Source organism: Nannospalax galili, unplaced genomic scaffold (assembly GCF_000622305.1).
Source record: "Nannospalax galili isolate Female #2095 unplaced genomic scaffold, S.galili_v1.0 scaffold445, whole genome shotgun sequence".
NCBI lineage: Eukaryota > Metazoa > Chordata > Mammalia > Rodentia > Spalacidae > Nannospalax > Nannospalax galili.
In genome coordinates this window covers 1,429,174-1,442,265 of record NW_008354184.1, presented here as the reverse complement: position 1 = coordinate 1,442,265, position 13,092 = coordinate 1,429,174, and the positions used below count along the sequence as shown (strand labels likewise).

Here is a 13,092-nt window from a genome sequence, read left to right as displayed (position 1 = left end):
TTCCTCTGGCCAGCTCAATCCTTTCCCGTCTATAAAAAGTCCTCCCTGACAGTCCATGACTATGTCTGTCTCCAGAACGGAGCCCCAGGAGGATCCCGGAGAGGGTGTCATGCTCTGGGGGCGACTTAGACCATCTCCTGCCAAAGCCCAGCCTAGGGGAGAAATAGTCTAGAATGGAATTTTCTAGAATGGACCAAAACCTTCTAGTTTAACCCTAAATCCAGTCTGTTTCTTGTAGGGAATACCTGAAATTAGCTTTTAAATGAGTTCTAAAGGAATTCCTTAAGTAGACAAAATGAGGAACACAATCAAAGCCTTGGATGGGGGGGTCAGAGAACAGAGAAGGAAGGGGGTGAGAAGGAAGAGGGAGGGGGCTGAAGTCAGAGCTAAGTCCTCAGGGCTTCAGTTCTGTCAGGCCACAGTGACCCACTGGGGATAAAGAGGTGGTGGGGGAGTGTCCTCCAGGAAGTGTCTACTTCCAGGAGGAGGTTGGGAGCCAGAAGGCAGAAACCTTGTTTCTTTTACCCCCAGGCCGCTACTGTGACCCCTAGGGCCCACTTCTCCCTCTGGGACTCAGTTTCCACTTTTGTAAAATGACAGTATCAGACCAGTGCTATAAATGCCAAGCCACCCTTCCACCCCACCTCCCCCACATCACAGCCAGGTTGGCCTGACCCCACTTCTGGCCAGCATGTGGGAGCCGTAGAACTCCTGTGTCTGTGGCTTTGGGACTAGAATTGCCTCCTCTCTTGCACCCCAGCTCATGCTCAGGGCCTAGGTTTCCACCATTCCCACTTCACAGATGAGGAGATGCAAACACAAGGAGGAAATCCACTGCTCAAAGTCACAAGATCCCTCCTGGGGCCCAGAAAAGCCAAAGTGCCCTAGGGCTCAGGAGGATCACAAAACTCTGAGTGACCAATGTTCACTATATACATGTGGATTCTACACAGGGGCCTGCCCAAGGTCAAACGGCCAGGCAATGACACATTACGTCCTGAGCCTCTGAAGCCTCACATAGCCAGGAGGGCAGTAGCGCGGCCTGACTTCCTGCCCCCAGTGGTGGGCCCTCCCTAAAATTAAAATCTTTGTCCCACAACTAGACTCTGCATGGCCGCCCCCAGAATTCCCTACATTTACGACTGAGGTGGGAAGAATGAATAGAAAATAGGCAAAAAAGTTGAGGGCTGGTCTCTTGCCCCCTCCCCCAGGCCTGGCCTCAGTCCTTCCCTTCCCTCCCCCAGTGCAGGGGGATTGGCGCTGATGTAATGCACACGGCTTTCGTCCCCGTGCCAATCTCAGAAGAGAGACGACAGATTGCGTGAGCCAAATTTGGCATTCTAGGGGGAGAGGCATGAAAAGTGGAGATGTGGAGGAGAAGAGAGGAGCCTGGGGAGGTACCAGAGAAGCCCCCATGCCCAGTAGACCCCTCTCTGGGGGCACCTCCTCTCCCTCTTCTTACACCACCCATTCCTTTCCAGCCCACCTGACTTGCACTCCCTGCAGGCCAGCCATGCCACCCTATCACTGACCCTCCAGCCTAGGTGCTGCCAGCCTTGCCCTCCCCCCAACCCCGACACACCGCTCCAGCTCCATTCCCACCACTAGTTTCCTGGTTACCATGTTGCTCGTTGTCATGTCGCTTACATGTCCTCGTGACTCAGTGGTCCCTGCAGAGGGGGCCCCCTCCTCCTCACACCCCCCTTAGCACTTGCCCCCGCCTCCCCCAGATCCACATTAAGAACCAGCCCGCACTGTGTGAGCCCACACGGTCCCCCTCCCCTTCCCTCTCATCCTAAGCCCTGAATCTTCCCACATCGCATCCTGGAGCGACTTCGTCCTCAGATCCACAAACGTTTCTTCAGAACCCGTGTGCTCACGGCTCCTGCAAGCTGCTTTCCCTGTCTGTGAGCCACTTGCTACCAGTCCCATTTTGCGGCTGAAGAAACTGAGGCTCACAGAAGTCAAGCCAGCTGCCCAAGGTCACCGTAGCAAAAGCCCACAGCCTATTCTGTCTGGTCACAATCACCTCAAAGGTGCCCCCCCCCACACTATGGGAACTGTTTCTTCAAGGGCAGACACAAGGAGTCATCTGGAACAGCTCCCAAGTCCCAGGTGCTCCCCCCAACCCGTGCATGGACACCTTTATTCTTATCGGTTTGTGCTTCCAGTCATATTCCTGCCATCCCCCAAACCCTCAGTAGCTACTCATCCCCCTTGAAGCAGAGTGAGCCCTTACTCCCATCTGCCCAGTCCTTTCCCCAGCCTGCCAGCAGCCTTCTGCTCAGGGAGCCCAGGGCCCTCCATTGGAGGTCAGTGGGGCAGATCTGGTGTCCCCATTTCACAGATGTGTTGGCTAAGACTCGGGGACGTACGTAACTTGCCCAAGCTGCTAGTTTCTCAGCTGGCTGGACTCATTTCTAGAAGCCTGGACCAAGGATCTATGAGGCTTGATGCCCAGTATGGAAAACCTCAGCAACGAACCTCTTTTCTTCCAAGGGAGAAAAGAATCGAATGTTCTAGGCTCAGCTCTCCAAGCTCCAGCCCAGTGACCAGGAGCCCTTATTCCTACTGTGTTGCACTCAACTGTCCGGTTTTTCCCATTTGCTCCCTTCAGGAGAGGCTAAGACAAGGCCATGGGTTGCTCTTGGGTCCCAAACAGCCTTGGAAGGTGCAGAACTGATGTCCAGGAGGAGGAAGTAGATATTGCACATGGAGGGCTCCAGCCCTTCTCTGTCCCAGGGACCTGGCCCAAAGCTCTGTCCTGTTCCCAGCTCCTTCAGTGTGGTGCTTGACATTGTCCTTGAGACCCTTGTCTGTCAGTCCAGTCCAGCCATCCTGCCTCACCCTGCCTCTCCAATGACTCCCAGGGGCTCCAGCCTGCCCTTCTAGGCCACCTCTCCCTGCTCTGCAGTCTGGGTCCCTGGTAGAGTGTGAGTGGGGACAACAGGCTGACCCTGATTGGTGGAGGTTCTGAAGTGATAGGGCACGTTTTTCCCTGCTTGGGGCTCTGGTCAGCACTCTTTCCTGCGGAGGAAACGCATTTTCTTTCTCTCTGCAGCCTCAGTTTCCATCACTATAAACCTTGAAATGCTTCATTTACGGAACCCCTCTCCACTCACACTCTGGGGTCATCCTGCCCCAGGCTCAACACAGAAGGGTTTATGTCAAACTCAGGACCATTAGCAGAGGCTGCAGGTGGGAGGTGGGAAAAAAAGAACATCCCCTTCCCACCTTGCTGCAAGTCACCTGCCTTGAGGTTCCTGGCATGACAACTAGAGGGTCAGGACGGGGGGAAAGGGGGGCAAAGAAGGACCATGGCCAGGAGGTCAAGATCTCTTCCATCCATCTCCTTTATCTTGCCAGCCGCCACCCAGACGCGACGCTCCGACGGCCAAAAGGACTGAGCGCGCCAGCTCCGGGGAAGTCACGGGGCCTTGCGGAGCGCGCGCGGGGGCCGGTCAGGACCCAGGTCAGAGAGATGAGTGCAGGGCGGGTACAAGCCAGAGTGGCGGACCTGGGAACACACAACCACTCACGCGGTCGGACGGACAGCGCTCGAGATGGGTGAGCGCCGGGCTTACCGCTGGGCGCAGGATCCGAGGAGGGTCTGGGTGCCGGCGAGCGGCCGCTACATCGCCCGGGGGCGTCCGGGGCGTCCGGCGTGGGTGTCGGGGTCTCGACGCTCCGGGCTGTCCCGCGCCGCTCCCGGCGGGCCGTACAACTTTCAGCACTGCCCAGCGCCGCGCGCTGGGCGCCGCCCGGGCTGCAGCATCGTCCGGCCCGGGCTGGGAGCGCGGGGTCCCGGGACCCAGGGCGCCCGCCGGCCAGCGCGATCACTCGCTGTCACTGGCGTTCTGCGCTCCAACTCCCGGCCACGCACCCCTCTCGGCGTCCCGGTCTGGGGTCGCCACTGTGCTCCGGGCTCCGCGGCCACCTGGCTCCGGCTGCCCGGTCCCCGCCGCTGCGTCCAGGTCCCGCGAGGGTCTGTGGCACCCCGGCCCCCGACACTGTCTCGTCCCGCTGTCTCCCTGGCGGGTTCTGTCCTCCCCTGTCGCCGTCCCTCCCACTCCCGCGGCCGCCCCCTCCGTCTGGGACCCAGGCCCCAGCCGCCTCCCCGGCTCGCCCGGGAGCCCGAGCTCCCGCCGCCCGCGGCGCGCCGAGAACTCCCAACTCGCCGCACGCCGCCCCGCTTTGCGAGACTTTCGCCCCTCCTCACACGTGACCCGCGCCCCGCAGCGGAGGCCGCTGCGCCCCCGGCGCCCAGCCCAGCCCGCCCCAGTGCCCGGCCCTGTCCCCTGCACCCGACCCACGTCGCGTGTCACTAGCTCCAGCCGGCGGGAGTCGCGGGCCGGGGGCCGGGGCCGGGGCCAGGGACTGCGCCGACCCGCTCGCTCCTGGATCCTGCCCGGGTTTTCCTCCTCACCCCGCAGCGCTCCTCCCAGAACCCGTTCCGACATCCACTCCCGGGTTTGCCAGGTCCCCGGAGGCAGGTGGGGAGGGTTTCTCTGAGCCTAGGAGAAGGTAGGTGGGAGCCGGTCAAGTTGGGGGGGGGCGGTCCCCGGGCGCCTGGCCCCTCTCCTTGGAAGTCTGCGCTCTCTCTGGAAGCTCCAGCAACCATGAGTTCTAAGTCGTGGTCCCGTCCGTCCGAGTCGTCCCCCCCCCCCCCCGCCTCCCCGCTTTGGGAGACCCAGGTAGTCCTTTTGGTGGGACCCTAACAATCACCTAATCAGTATGGCTCCAGTTTACAGAGAGAAACTGAGGACCATGGAGGCCCAGAAGTTTGCCCAAGGTCACCCAGTGGTGTCCAAGTCAAAGCAAACCCTAGTCCCTAGTCTCTTCTTTGTCCTATTAAACTGTCCTTTTTCTTTTCATTTTTCTTTTTTATTAATGTGTCTGTGTGTTTTCCTGCCAGAGCTTATGTGCATCATGTGCATGCAGAAGCCGGTGGAGGCCAGAAGAGGCCGTCAGATTCCCTGGAACTGGAGTTAGATATGGTTATGAGATGTCATGTGGGAGCTGGGTCCTCTGCAGGAGCAGTAAGCACTCTTTAACCACTGAACCATCTCTCCAGCTGGTATTAAGCTGTCTGGATAAGAGAGCATCAGGACCTTTCCTCCCATTCACTGCCAACAGGCCTGGGTCTGGGTCCCATACTCTGGTAGCACTTCACAGTCCCCAGGGAGCCAGCCACTTCTGTGGCCATTTTACCACCTTACTCCAACCTTCTAAGGAGACAGGAGAGAAAGTAGTCTAGAACATCTGCAGATAGACAGCTAGAACTTGCTGGAGTCTGGCCATGATCAGAGAGGGAGAGGATCTGAATTGGGGCTCCACAGCAAGCCAAGCTTGTGGAGAACTGGCTGAGCCTCCAATCCCTTCTGGCTCTCTGCCAAGCAGACCTCCAGGATGAGCCTAACAATACACAAGCTACTACAACCATCTCCTTTTCTGTGGGCTCTCCCTACCTCAAAGGTCCCAGTTCCAATGCCTCAGTATGATACGCTGTCAGGCCCCCGCCTTATCCCACACACCACATAGCCACACATGTCCTCCAATTTCCACAGGTTCTAGAACACACCAGGTGCCTTCATACCTCTCTCTGCATGCTCTGTTCCTCCTGCCTGAAATGCACTTGATCTTCTTTGCCTTCAAGAACCTTTCTGTTGTTCTCTAAGACCTGCTTCATTGCCACCTCCCAAGGCAGAAGTCATTCATTTCTGATTCACTCAATCAGCAACACCAGGGACCCAGCTATTACAAGCCTCTGGGCTAGGCACAGGGATGGCCCTTGCTCATGGGTCTGGAAGTCAGACCAACCTGGTCTCAAAAGCACTTAGAAACAGTATGACCTTGAGTAAGATTCTATTTAACTTGTCCACAAAATGCACAGGGCCTATGAAAGCAGGTAAGTGCCTGCAGTAGGGGCTCATGGCTGTTCCTCTGGTGCTGTCTCAGCACTGTGGACCTCCACCATGCACAGCATCTGTTCTCTGCCTGTCTCCCTTCCTTACCCTGCTGTGCCCTCGGGCAGACAGCCAGGACTGACGTTCCCTGGCATGAATCTTCAGTGTGTATACATGGATCCAGGGCCCCCAGAAACCTGAGTGTTCACTTAGCAACTGATGGATGCCTCTGCATGGACTGAACATGACAGGATGCAGGCTGGGCAAATGACCTGCAGTCTCTTTCCCTGGGGGCTGCCCTGGAAGTGGGCGACTCAGAGGAAGGAGAGATCAGAAAGAAAAAGCAGGGATACAGAGTCGGGGATGGCTAGATCTAACACATCTGCTCTTGCAGGCTCAGTAACCACATCAGGTCACTGGGACCAAGTTTGAGAAAGGGCACCTGGCTGGACTTAGGTTGCACTGTAGGGGGTGGCTGCTGAGTCCCTGGAGGGAGGCTGGGTTGGGAGGAGGTAAGAAGCAGAACAGCTCCAAGTCAAAAGAAGTCCAGGGATGCCAGGAAAGAAAGTACTTCCTCTACCATCAGATACCCATGTGACCCAGAGAGCTAGCCTCCCAACTATGGGCCTTGGTATCCCCCTATGTAAAGTGAGAAGGATAAAATTTAAGATCCTCTCCCTCTCTTTGAGCAGTTGTTCTGAGGATTGAAAACTACTGGGAGCTTTTTTCCTGCTTTCTGTGTGGGGAGTCGGGGTGGGGTCTTAGGGAAAGAAAGAATGGCTTGGGTGTCTGAACCTGTGTGATTCTGAGTAAATTGCTTATCTTCTCTGGACCCGCCTCAGAGGCCTCATCTGTAATGTAATGAGACAGTCTGTTCTGAGATGCCAAAGGCCAGGCGAACTTTGTCTCCACCCAACAGAGAAGCTGGCCTGGATGGGGTGGAGAGAACAAAACTCAGCAGACTCATCCTATCAGCCCAGCACTGGTCTGAGCCCTCATAAATTCCATCTCAATCCCCACAAGAATCCTACACTGCAGACACTGCCAGTGGGGAGACTGAGGCCTCGGATTATTATGAGTGCCCAGCCTCTATGGCCTGAGACAACAGCCTAAAAGAATAAGTGTTATGCCGGGCATAGTGGCGCACACCTTTAATCCCAGGCAGAGGCAGGCAGAGCTCTCTGAGATTGAGGCCAGCCTGGTTTACATGAGTTTCAAACCAGCTGGAGGCTATAGGGAGACCCTGTTTCAAAAGAAAGTGTTATGCTGAAGTTTGATAGGGAATGACAGCAAGTCCTTTGTCTGCCAGTCCTGGCTATCACAGCCCCCTGCTCAGTCCAATCTTCCATTTGATCCTCACAACTCTATAAGGCTTTGGCTCTCCTTAATTCACAGGTGCAGAGATGGACGGAGGCACAAAGAGGCTTTGGGTCCCCCAGCTTCACAGGTGCAGAGATGGCCTAGGGCACAGAGGGGAAGTACCCTGCTTTGAGTCAGTCAGAAAAGGCAAACACAGAAGACAAAATGGGAACCATGGAACCAGGAATCACTCCTTGATTCTAGAGAAGGGTCATTCCAGGCCAGCAGAGAGCTCACTAACTTGCCCACTCTGTGAGCCTGTTAGGGCCTTCTGGACCCCACAGTGGCCTTAGGAGCCTATTCAGAGGTCTGGGAAGGTTAAAGGGCAGGAGAACCAGTTGGGGGACAGCCAGGTGGGGAGTGCACGTGGAAATACCAGCATCTCAGAGTCCAGAGGTTTGGAGCCTAGAAATTTCCTGAAAGTCCAAACAGCCCATTCCACAGATGAGGCAAACTGAAGCCACTCAGCTGCTTAGATGAAAAATCAGATCAGGACCCAGCTGGCTTGCCTCAGAGTCCCACATTCCCAGCATCTCCAAGGGTGAGGGTCCAGAGCCGGGAAAGGGATGTTGATGGTCCAAGGGCTAGTGCCCATCCCAGCATGCTGGGCCTTGGGATGAAGGAGTGTAGGGGTCTCTCCCACCCTCAGTCCCTGTCTTCACCCACTGCCAGCACTCAGTAGTCACCAGGGTGGAATATTTTAGCACCTATAGAAAAACCGCCACAGACGGCCGTGGCAGCTGTTGCTAAGGAGATGCTCCCAAAATAGCCCCCCTCCGCCAACCTTTCCTGCTGCTGCTCCTGCTGTGGGGAGGGGAGGAGGCCAGGCAGCGAGGGGTGTCACATGATCCCTGGCCCCAGGCTCACCCACCCAATCTAGCCCCTGGTGGTCACTGTGGCCATAGACCTGAGCAGCCACAGGTCTGTTGAGGGGGCAGAAGCTGGCCTGCACATGCCCATGGCCTCACCACAGTCCTCAGCTGAGGAAAGAAGGTCACCAGGTGACCAGAGACGAGAAGAAGCCCCTGTATCCAAGACCCTCAGCACACCCCACATCATTCCGATGCATGTCGGACCTTACATCCCAACAGTTACACACATCCACTCAGGCACATGATGTGCACAGTCCACATAAGCCCACCTAGAGCTGCATCCACACCAAAAGACACACATAGATGCCCAGTAAACACATATGCTGGGAATGTAAAACACATACCACACAACACTCCATACAGCCATAAATATACACATTCGCATATACAGACTCAAACACACATCGCAAGTGCACACACACTAAAGCCTGTGTGCCAGGCAGACACACACACACACACACACACACACACACACACACACATACACATCCCTTACCACACATGGACACACATGCTTACAGATACAACCATCCAAACACATGCCCAGCATGTGGCATTCAAAGGGCATTCAGTTACCCAATGGGCTTTGCCCAGAGGGCAGGTCCTGTGCTTCCAGACAGCCTCACTGAGAGAGGAACTTCTACAGTTCAGCCACAGTAGGGGTAAAGGTGGGTGGGTGGAAGGCCATGCCTCTCTGAACCACTCTTAAGTCTGGGGATCATAGCATCCTAGGTCCCAGGTGGGTTGCTCTGGGCTCCATCCATGGAGAGAGGAAAGTGGGGTGGACTCACCTGCAGGCTTGACACCTCAGGCATGGACGGTTCTGAGACCCAGCTTCACAGTGCAGCTGGCTGTCCCTGAGGCTGCCCTTCCAGCTGGGGTGACAGACAGGACAAGAACAGTAGTGGCTGCGATGGCCATTGGCATATGCAAGGCACTTTGAAGTTCACCAGCTGCTTTTAAACTCAGTGACTATTTCCTGCACTTGGTGACAGCTACTCTGAGACATTGGTACTGGTGTCCCATATATCTGAGACCCTGAAGGAGTGGGGACTTCCAGACCACACAGCGAAATACTAGCAGAGCTGGACATAAAACCCAAGGAGGTGCCAGCGCCCAGAACTGCGTGTCTCCACTTTGCAAAGTTCTCTGGAGGGATGCAGACTACCGAGGGGCAGGGCCTGGCTTTGCCCAACTTCACCCAGTATCATGATACTGGGGCGCAGCCAAGCCCTCTGTCACCCCACCTGGAAAGCGAAGTAGGAATTCCCAAGGATGTATCAGGCCGCAGCAGGTGGCCACACTCAGAATGGGGAGTGGCGTTTGCAAAGATGCCCTCGGGGAAGCCTGTGCAAGGACGAAGGACGGCGGAGTGGCTCCCCTCTTCACTTGGCCAGCCGCGATCCAGCCTCGCTCTGTGGCTCCGGTTCCTGACTCTAGGCTCCGGGTGTTTGCTCGCTCCTCGTCACTCTGGAGACTCGGAGAGCGGCTTGCGGTTGCCGTGGGAACCTTGCCCGGGCCAAGGGGCGCAGTGCACGACTCGAGGCGCCGGGGCGCATGGCCTGAGCAGTCGCGCAGACAGCAGCGTTTTGGGTCTCGGAAAAAGACACCTGTCACCAGCGGCGAGGGCGGGGGCGTCGCGGCCCAGGTGTCACAGACTGTGGCGCACACATCTCAGAAGCTGGATGGATACGCGACCAAACCCGTGCCACCGCCTCGCACGGTCAAGATAACACTTCCAGCGCCCCAGAAATCTTACCCGTCCAGGAGGAAGCTGCTGAGGGGAATTCGCCCTCTGAGGCCGGGTGGGTTCCGTGCTTTTCTTGGGTCTGCATTTCGGGCCCTCTTTGGACCTCGGTTTCCTGCAAAGGGGAGCGAGGAACTGACATGTTCCTCATCTATTCCTTGCAAAGCGCTTCAAGCACTTGGTTAACTTTGACCCTGATGTCCACCCTATGAGGTCAGGGCTTGGTTTACAACCAAGTTACCGACATGAAAACCATGCTCAGAGAAATTCAATAGTCTAAACTCGGGCAGCTCTGAGGCTGGTGGAGCCTGGGACTCCAACTCCTCTGCCAAACCCGAAGTTCATGGTTTTCATATCCATCCCGCCCCACCCCCCACCGCCTCCTTAAAGAGCCTCCAGAGCAGCATAGACAGGGTCACTGGGAGCCTGCATACCCTATCTCCCTGTCCTTATGAATTTCCTTATTTCTCCTTGGAACTGTTTTTCTCCAGGTTTTGTCATTGGTGTTGGAAAGCTCCTACTCACCCTTCAAAACTTGCCCTGACACCTTCCTCAACTACAATTCTGACTGCAACTCCCTCAAGCCAGGGTTCCTACACCCTCCACTGTGTCTTGTGATTTCTGTGTCCTCCCTTCCCCAACCCCATGCCAAAGAACTCCTGGAGGCTATGATGATTTTCAGCCCTCAGAGTACCTGGCACACAGCTGGTCTTCAATAAATGTCCTTGGCTCTGAAAGTGGAAGGAAGGTTTCACAACCTTGGCTGGCTGATCTGTAGTAAAATGCCACCAGCCCTGGACCTGCTGAGCATCTCTGGAGACACTAAACCAGGAAAGATCTCCCTGGGGTGGAGCTGCAGGCAAAGAAAGGCAGCTGGAAGCTCACCTCTGCCAGGCTGTCTGGGGCAGACCTGGGACCCTTAGGGAGTCTAGGAATCCCTGGCTATAGAGTCTTCTTTCCTTCTGGGACCTTGCTGGAGAGCCAGCCCATTTCCTGCCACACAGAATTTGAAGCAGTCTACAGGATATTCAACACAATGGTGCAACGTAACAAAGGTCCAGGACCAGTAAGGAAAAAAAACGATTATGTTTATGCATTTTTTTGCTATAGTTGAACAACTCCCTCATTCTCTAGCCACTTTGACCGCAAACATACAAGCTGCTTTGTTGATGACAAGGACCGTTCCTTGCTCTTTGAGCTGAGGAAAATGTCCTTCTGGGGTGCTGAGGGAGGCACATTTTTGGGTGTCAGGATATTGAGACTTGGAGAGGTGAGAGACTTGCCCTGATCCACCAACATCAGGAACAGTTAGGTATGATGATAGAATGAGTGACCAGAGGCAGGGCTTGCTCTGGAGCGAAGTGCTTTAACCAAGTAAGGGATTTATACTCTCTCTCTCTCTCTCTCTCTCTCTCTCTCTGATCAGAGAGAGAGAAAGAGAGAGACAGAGACAGAAGCACAGAGACAGAGAGAGACAGGGTCTCACAACTTAAGCCAATCCCCCTGGTTCTGTCTCCCTGATGGGATTACAGGTGTGAGCCACCACACCCACTTTCCATGGTGCTTTGAAAGCTGCTTCACCTTGGATATGGGATGGGTATGAAGAGGATGTGCTGATTACTAAACACAGCAAGATAAAGCAATGAGAAGAGGGAGTTGATGTGGCCTGTAGGCATAAGAAACAACTTCAAGCCCCCTCTTTCCCATCTGTAGAATGAGAACACAGCATCCATCTCATAGGAGACTTAGTAAGACTGGACACCAGAATCAGAAAATACAGAGTCACCAAATCTTCATTTTTTCCCATTTAACAGATGGGAGAGTTGAGGCTTGGAGAAGGGGCATCATGGTAGGATCAAGGCCACAGTGGCAGGCCCAGGATAGTGTCCAGGTCCTGTAGCCACCCAGCCTGAATATTTTCTACCACCATGATGGTCACTCCTCAGGTATCTAGCCTTGGCCAGTCAGCCCTGCCAGGGTCTCCTGGGAGAAATGAAAGGAAAGGAGAGGAATCAGCCCCATCCCAGCCCCCACTGACAGCTGGGCTGCTTCCCAGGAAGACAGATGTGCTGCCAAATGATAGATGCAAGTGCTTCTCTTGGGCTTAGGGAGGAGGTGGGTGCTGAGCAGTAGATGCCAGCTGGTTGGGCAGCCTCACCTGAGGGTTTTAAATAGCTGCCGCCTTCTCTGGGCAGCGACTTGAGGGGAGGCATCTGAGCAGGGTTGAGGGAAGCAGGAACAGAGGCCTGAGGGCTACTTATCTTTCCAGAAGGTCATGGTCCAAGCACCTCACCTCTCAGACTTCAGGCTCCATTGTCTACTCCTGGGAGTTCTAAGGTTGAGCAGGGAGGAGCTGTCCAACACAGCCAAGGTATGCCACCTTACCAAGGTGTGCAGTCCTCATAGTGTTCTCATTACAGGAAAGCTCTGTGCCAGGTGGAAATCCTCACTGACATGGGCCCTGCCTCCACACACACCTGTTCTAGCTGGGTGTTCCCACCTGTCATGGCTACCCATAGGGCAGGAAAAGGGTGCAACTGCAGGCATCCTGGAGTCAGACTGGGGCTGGCCTCAGGCTTTGAGCTGACATGGTATCTGTGTGATCATTAGAAATGGTTTCACCTCTCTGAGAGGACTTCATGAGAACAATAGTACCCACCTGGGTGCCTGGTCCTGCACGTTGTCCTGATCATGCCCTTAAGCTTTTGTTGTGCACATGTCTCCTCTGGGGTCTTTTCTCAGCCGCTGTGTGTGTGTGTGTGTGTGTGTGTGTGTGTGTGTGTGTGATGTAGTCCAGGCTGGCCTGTGCCTTGAATTTCTGATCTTTCTGTCTCCCTCTCTCAAATGCTGGAATTATAGGTATATACCACCACATCTGGTTTTTTAAAAATTACACTATTTATTGTGTATGGGGGTGTGCACCTGTGTGGTCATCAGAGGACAACTTTCGGGAGTCAGTTCTCTCCTTCCACCATGTGGGTTCTGGGGATCAAATTCAGATGATAAGGCTTGGCAACAAGCACCTTTATTGGCTGAGTCATCTTGCTGGCCCCTATACCCTATTTTTTTTTAATGTGGTGCTGGGGCTCGAATCCAGGCCTTTGTGTATGACACTTGGGCAAGTACTCTACCAGCTGAGCCACATTCCCAGCCCTACAACTTGAGGGTCTTCTTAACTACAGATTCACAGCAGGCCTGACCTGGGGCC

At 55.1% G+C, this 13,092-nt stretch overlaps 1 protein-coding gene across 4 annotated transcripts in view; it reads right to left on the bottom strand.

Moving 5' to 3' along the window:
• The window catches only part of Kcnj4 (potassium voltage-gated channel subfamily J member 4), a 31,242-nt gene extending 21,323 nt beyond the window's left edge, over nt 1-9,919 (bottom strand). Inside the window, exon 1 of one of the 4 annotated variants that reach the window (XM_008851261.3) lies at nt 9,897-9,919. The gene's annotated coding sequence lies outside the window, so the exon portion shown is untranslated. Of the gene's footprint in view, nt 1-3,539; nt 3,562-3,584; nt 3,685-8,928; nt 9,101-9,896 lie in introns of those variants that run through there. The other 3 variants (XM_008851259.3, XM_008851258.2, XM_008851260.3) reach the window with 3 other exon arrangements.
• Nucleotides 9,920-13,092: the final 3,173 nt, after the last annotated feature.